Source organism: Humulus lupulus, chromosome 2, assembly GCF_963169125.1.
Source record: "Humulus lupulus chromosome 2, drHumLupu1.1, whole genome shotgun sequence".
Classification (NCBI taxonomy): Eukaryota; Viridiplantae; Streptophyta; class Magnoliopsida; order Rosales; family Cannabaceae; genus Humulus; species Humulus lupulus.
The window spans coordinates 151,067,473-151,075,427 of record NC_084794.1 but is presented as its reverse complement, the minus strand read 5'-3'; positions in this window follow the sequence as shown (position 1 = coordinate 151,075,427).

Genomic DNA, 7,955 nt, shown 5'->3' with positions numbered 1-7,955 from the left:
TCGCTGGAGCATCCTCGGCGTCGCACCTGTGGCCGAGCTAGAGCATCCTCGGCGTCGAGCCAGTGGCCTCACTGGAACATCCTCGGCGCCGCACCCGCATGGCCTCGCTGGAGCATCCTCAGCGTCGCGCCCATGGCCTCGCTAGAGCGTCCTTGGCGTCACGCCCGTGGCCTCGCTGGAACATCCTCGGCGTCGCGTTGGCATGGCCTCGCTGGAGCGCCCTCGGTTTCGTGCCCATGACCTCGTAGCCTCGCACCTCAGCAGACGTTCGGCCTCGTGCCCCGAGCGAGTCACACCATCACATAGCCACGAGGGGGAGGGCCTCGTCGGCAGCTAGGGAGCCGCGTCGTCAATAGGCCTTCCAAGGGGGTCTCGCGAGGGAGTAGGAGCCACGCCACCTGGTGGCCACGCGAGTGAAGCCATGCATCAAAAGAGCCGCCCCACCAAGGGGGTCGCTAGGAAGGCCTTTCGCCACACATCCTTAGACATCCGTCAAGGCCACATGCCTATCGCCTATGCTCATGGGTGACCTTGGGGTGCTTCCGGCATCTCATGTCAAGGACCTGAGACCCCCACCTCACACCACGACCATTATACTCACCAAGGGTCCCATTCCTTACACTATGAGACCCCAATGCTTAGGGGCTCCAGTACAAGTCAAATGGAACATACTTGTACGATCTAGTACTAGGTATGGACACCTATACCAGTGGGGATGCTAGAATAAGAGTTATGGCCCGTACTTCTACGGCCAGGAGCTAGAGTCGACACCACTACCACCTGCGCCACTATGCCTGCCACCACTCATCAGACATGGGTACGGACAAGTAGTGGAGACATCCTCCTGACACCTGCTCCTGTACTGGATGTACGACCACAACCTCTGAAGCCACTCCCCTGACATAGTACTTATGTACCACTTGGTCTCCTGGACCACCATGTACCCAGGGCCATTAGACCCTACTATAAAATGAACTCTAACACCACCTGAAAGGGGGTTGGAATTTTTACTATAGCAAAGGCTTGAGAGTGAGTGAAAGATTGATTGATTTCTCCATTGTTATTCAGTCATTGTTCTTGGGTTATTACTTTGATTTCTATAGCTTTTTTTATTGACGATCCTTACTTGATAATTTCTTCCAACTCAACTTAGTTGACGAGTTCTCATCGTCAACAATTAGGTTGTTTTCTCAATGTTTTGGGCACATAGGCTTCAACTTAGGTTTACTGAGAAGGTCTTAGAATATTTCTTAAAACTATGATATTCACAGAATTGGGTCATTTTTGGGTAAATTTTGGTAGCTTATGGCGAATTTTAGGAATTACCCATTCAGGATATAAAAGATGAAAGGTTAGGGTTCAAAACCACATTACTTAGGGAACACACTTCTTGGGTGGTTTTTCTCTAAACCGCTCGCCAAGGACAGTAGTGGCCAAAATTTCTAACACACAGATCCCTAAACATCAGGGGTCTGTTGGAAAACCAAGGTGCAGAGCATTGGGTAGCGCGTGGGGTCACGCAACAGGCCGAGACTAACTCAGCTCCTATATTAGAGATAACATTCTCCCCCGTACATCCGTGTCATAACCTTTACAAAATCTTAGATTGCCTACTAAGTAACTCATCATTCTTGTTCGTTAGGAAATCTAATGGCACCCAAGAAGAACACACCAAAGAAGAATGCATCTGGCTCGTCTACTCAACAAGCAAACAAAGGAAAAGAGATCACCTCCGAATCTCCTCTTCCCCACTTCGGCCCAGTGGTGGAGAGGGAGGTTGTGGTCGACCCCAATGCGTTCTTCGAGGCAGAGACAATCACCTCCAAGATTATGACCCAAGGAAGAGTCAACAAAGTTATGTTGAGCCATAATATAGAGGTCAGGTCTTGGTGTCCTCATTGCCCGACCTAAGTTTGAAGGGGAACGGAGTTGCGCGCCTCTCCAAGATGACTTCGCGGCCTGGAGTGATGAGCATTTAAAGGCAGGGGCCTTCCTTGCCCTCGATCAATACATCGCTGACTTCCTGAACTACGTGAAGTTGGCACCTTTTCGGCTCCCCCCAAATTCATACAGACTCCTGGCGGGGCTAAAATATCTCTTTTGGAAGCACGAGTGGGAGGTCCCCACTCCGGCAGATATTGTATACTTCTTCTACCTTAAGGCCAGCCTAAAACAAAATGGGCGAGGTGATGAATTCTACTACCTCACCAGATTCCCAAACTCCGCTTCGGTCATCGAAATCCTAAGCTACCCAAACGACTACAAGGACCAGTTCTTTATGTCGAATGGGTTCCGAATTGTGAGCATCGATACTTCAACCGCCCTCGTAAGTTTTCTTTGTTTTCTCAGCTCGGAAAGTCATTCTTTTTTTTTTTTTTTAAAAACATACTCCTTGTGCATATGTTAATTGATTTTACTTTTTGTGCAGCCATATTCGCGAGGACTGGGAAGTCAGTGACCCTCAGGGGTCATTATGAAACACTGTCTGGGCACCCACCTAGCGAGAAAGACTATCGCCAACTCGTGAATGATGTCACGATGCTGGTGTGTAAGTTGATCGAAAAAGGCTAGATGCTGGCCTTAAGAAGGACCCGGGCTACCCTTCCAGTAGTCCTCGAGCTCCCAACTTCTTGAGAAGAAGACTAAGAAGCTGTTGAAGTTGAGAAGCGAGAGAAGGATGAGGTGCCTCTTGTGCGGAAGAGGCGGGTTCCTGAGGCTTCTCGGGAACCTGATTTAGAATGAGCTGCATCGGGGGCAGCAGCCGGCCCCTCCGACCAAGGTAACCCATACCCTTATAAGGAATTAGATAGGGTTGTTGCTAACTTTAGGCTAGTTAGATTTAACCCAAATCAGCTCGTCCACCGCCAACCTAACAATCCAGACCATAACATCACCCTGCTCTAGTGCGTGGATCATTTAGTGTTGCGCCATGATATGAGTTACCCTAAGGGCACTATTGTTGTAGATAATACCTTAACCTTTAGGTCAGCCATTGTTTAGGAGTATAGGACAAATCGTAGGTCGTGGCCTTCTTTGCTCAGAGCGCCATTGCCCCTGGATTTAGGCAATATGTAGACGAGTCTAGCCCCGAGGTAGAACCTAAGCCCGAACCTCGTATAATCCAAGAAATTTCAGACTTAGATTCCCCTTCTCCTCCAGTAGTCCCAAGGTCAGAGGTCGTGATAATAGAGTCCTCCCCCATCCCAGAGGGTAGGACCTTTATTTATATCCTTTGTGTATGTTTTTTACTTTATTTGTGAATTAATTCCCTTTTTGTTCTTTTTAGGAGAAGAGATGGATCAACCTAGAGCTCCTGATCTCCATACAGCTTTCCAGGGTGGATAGTCCAGCTCGGGTTCTGTCGTAAAGAAGACTCGCTTTACAAAGAAAACCCCTCATGCGGCAGGAAACACCTCCAAATCCCCTACTAAGGGGAAAGGCGCGAGCACAACCACTTTGGCGTCTATCATGATGGAGAAGAGGATTCCACCTCCTCCTCCTTATCGATTTGCGCCTGCTTGGGATCACGTAATACAAGCTGATCCCCCAGCTCCTCCTGTCTCAACCATAACTGTGCGCATCCCAGTTGATCCCCAGGACCTGGAGAAGATCTCCGATGCCTTTAGGGGAATCCTCTACGAGATAGCAAGCCACATGATGGGGCACACTTATCAAGCCAACCTGAGGGACCTAAGGATGATAGAAGAGCGGAGCACGGAGAACATTTTGGAGTCAGCCTTGGGGATGACTCTCACGGTAAGATATCATTCCTTAGTGAAATTTTTCTCTTCATCTTGCTAAAGTATAAATCTAACTTGCCTCTTTACTTTTAAGTTTGCCCTATCTCAGCACCGCAGGATAGCCCGAGCTAGGGCTAGAAATGATGAACTCCAAGCTGAGCTCAATACCGCCAAGACCGCCCTGACCGCTGCTCAAGAAGGCAAGCTAGCTTCCTTTGCAGCTGCTCAAAAGAGTGAGTACGATTCCAAGTTCTCCCTTGCATCGTCTCAAGAAAGCGAGCAGGCCGCAAAGATTGTCTTGGCCGCTCTCTAGGTCGAGGTTGCTAAGGCCAAAGCAAAACAACTAGAGGTCGAGGCTGCAATTAATAAAGAGAATGCGGTCTAACAATCCTCCATGGAAGACATGTTGTACCATTGCTGGGTTTTTAACCAGGATGGCAACTTTTCTTTCATGGCTCCTGAGTTGTGGGATCCATATCTTGAAAAATTCAAGGCCTGGATCTTGCAAGAGCCATTGGAAATAAGGGAGGAGATCGAGGAGGTCACATCCTCAGAACGTCCTGTGGGGCTCAATGAAGTCTTCGTTGTTTTCCTCTTTCCTTTTTTTTATTTGTTTGTAAACAATTTCCCTTGGGCTTAGTTCGAGGTTTTTCTCCTTGGGACAACTTGAATTTCAATTCATTTATCTAACTTTTAATCTATTTGTCTTTTCCTTGATTATCTCTCATGTTTATGCTTTCTTAGAGTTGCACATTCAGGATTTTAGGAATCGATTTTTAGATCGGGATAGATATTTTGAGTTTGGTTATATCCAAATTTAACGTGTTGATTTATATCATACCTGTTAAGTGTCAGGCCTTGGACCCGGTTACATCCAGGATTTTAAATATTTTAAACTTAGTTCATGTTGGGTTTATTGACATCTCGAGCTTCTAAAAAACCCATTGAATATTCAATTTTGCTAACTTCCAAGTTTTGGACCTGGTTGTATCCAGGGTTTTAAGTGATTTGAACTTAGTTCGTGCTAGGTTTATTGACACCACGAGCTCTTAAAAAGCCATAGGATAATCAATTTTCCAAGCTTCTAAGTTTTCGACTTGGTTGTATCTAGGATAGTTTTATACCTAGTTGTATCAAGGATTTTAAGTAGTTTAAAAATTTAAACTCAATTGGCAACCTTGTTCTGATCCAGCTCAAGTTATATGCCCCCCAAGTAACCAGAGTGTAAAGACTTTCTTGGTTGCTTTTACAAACATCAATACACGAGATAATTTGTAAATAACCTGATAAAGAAAAATTATTTAAAACAACGCTAACAAGAAAAATTACATAATAATCCCCCATTACTTAATTAAATACCTTTTATAACTAAGCCTTAGATAGATGGTTGGTAATACTAGTGGTAATACTTCTTTAAGTGCATGGCGTTCCAGGTCTGTGGGACTGTTTCTCCACTAAGCCGAGCTAACTTGAAAGTTCCCTCACGCAAAACTTCCACGATCTGATAAGGTCCTTCCCAGTTCGGACTTAAAGCGTCGTCCTTAGGATCCTTGTTTGCCAAAAGGACCCTTCGAAGAACTAGGTCGCCCAATCCAAAATTACGTCTTTTGACCTTAGAATTAAAATAACAAATGATTTTCTGTTAGTAATGTGTGAGATGTAACTGTGAATCCTCTCATTTTTCTTCAATCAGGTCTAGAGACGCATTAAGTGGCTTATCATACTCCGCTCCTGGCTGAATGTCCTTAGTTTATGCGTGGCTACCTTTATTCGATGGGAAGGACGACCTCACTTCTGAAGGTCAAGGAGAAAGGAGTGTGTCCTGTGGGAAGTTCAGTATGCTCAAAGTACTTGTGGGAGCTGCTTGGGCCATACTCCTTTGGCCTCATCTAACATTTTCTTAAGGCTCGCCTTTAGGGTCTTATTCATAGCCTCGACCTGTCCATTGGCCTGTGGATATGCAACCGAAGAAAAAGTTTTATTAACTCCATGATTTTCACAGAAATCGGTGAAGAGATCACTGTCAAACTGGGTTCCATTGTCTGAAACGATCTTTTTAGGAAGCCCAAATCGACATACAATGTTTTTCACCATAAATTCCAGGACTCTCTTTGAAGTGATGGTTGCCAAAGGCTTGGCCTCTACCCACTTCGTGAAATAATCAATTGCCACCACTGTGTAACGAACTCCTCCCTTTCCCATAGGTAAGGATCCTATTAAGTCAATTCCCCATACTGTAAATGGCCATGGGGATTAGATCATCATTAGCTTGACTGGAACAGCTCGGGCGACTGTGGCGAAGCGCTGGCATTTGTCGCATTTCTGAACATGGGAGATGGAATGTTTTGTTAAAGTGGGCCAAAAATAACCCTACCTTAATATTTTTAAAGCTAGGTTTTGCCCCTAGCATGATCTCCACAAAAGCCTTCATGCACCTCTTGCAGAATGGTTTTAGCCTCCTCAGGCAGAACACACCGTAGAAGAGGTAGTGAATGACCACATCGGTATAATGTTCCATCAACTATCACTTACCTCGGAGCTTAATAGAGTATTTGTCTCGCATCCTTTCTTTCCTTGGGTAACCTTCTTGTTTTAAGATACTCCTCTATGGGGGTCATCTAGGTCGGCCTAGCGTCAATCATCTCTACCTCTACCATTTTTTCGGCCACGCTGGGACTCTCCAAGAATTCCACTAGTACTACATTCAAAGTCTCAGCTTCATTAGAGTTCTACTCACTAGGGATCTATTCAATAGTACTATATTCAAACTCTGATAGCTCTCCCTTCACCTTAGCTAGATAAGCCGCCATCTTGGTACCACGCGCTTGATATTCCCCCAACACCTGATTGACCACGAGCTGGCAATCGCTATAACACTGGACGACCCTTGCTTTCAATTCCTTTGATACTATAAGTTCAGCAAATATAGCTTCATATTCAGCTTCGTTGTTGGATGCTTCAAATCTGAATCTCAGAGTTGTATGGAATCGATGCCCCTCCAGAGAGATCAATATGATCCCAGTCCGTACCCATTCTCGTTAGATGAGCCGTCCATGAATATTCTCCACAACTCCTGCACTGATTCCTTCAAAAACTCCTCTTGAAATCCAATATATTCAGCCACAAAATCAGCAAGGGCCTGGCTTTTGATCGAGGTCCGTGGTACGTATAGTATATCGAATTGGTTGAGTTCTACCGCCCATTTTAGAAGACGTCCCGATGTTTCAGGAATTTGCAATACCTGCCTTAGAGGTTTGTCGGTCATGATGTGGATTGAATGGGAGTGGAAGTATGGTCTAAGCTTCCTAGAAGTTGATATCACGTAGACTGCTATCTTTTCTATCAGTGCCATGATTCAGCCCCGAGAAGTCTTTTGCTTATATAGTACACCGATTTTTTAGCACGGTCTTCTTCCCGGACTAACACGGCGCTGGCTGCATTTTTTGTCACGGCCAAATAAAGGAATAAGGGATTTTCAGATACTGGCTTAGACAATAGTGGGGGCTCGGCCAAATGCATCTTTAGGTCGAGGAATTTCTGCTCGCACTCCTCAGTCCATTCAAATTTCTTGTTTCCTTTGAGGAAGTTGTAGAATGGCAAACACTTGTTAGTGGACTTTGAAATAAATTGGTTAAATGCTGCAACCTTTCCAGTCAGGCTCTGAACTACTTTATGCAAGCTGGGCGAAGGCATATCCAATAATGACCTAATTTTTTTGGGTTCGCCTCTATCCCCCTTGTATAGACTATGAATCCTAGAAACTTTCCCGATGCCACTCCCAAAGTACATTTTCGGGGATTCAGCCTCATATTATATTTCCTCAACATTTTGAAACATTCATTTAGATCAGAAACATGGTTATCGGCAGTCTTGGATTTGACTAGCATATCGTCGACATACACTTCAATATTTTTCCCGATTTGACCAATGGACATTCTGTTGACTAACCATTGGCAGGTAGCCCCAGCGTTCTCCAGCCCGAAGGGCATAACTTTATAACAATACACCTTTGTTGGAGTCATAAAGCTAGTATACTCTTGGTCCGAAAGATTCATTGTGATCTGGTTATATCCAGAGTACGCATCCATAAAGGACATGAACTCGTGTCCTGCGGTGGCGCCTACCAATTGGCAATGGGAAGCAATCCTTAGGACAAGCTTTATTCTGGTTGGAGAAATTGATGCAGGTCTGCCACTTTCAGTTTGACTTCTGAAC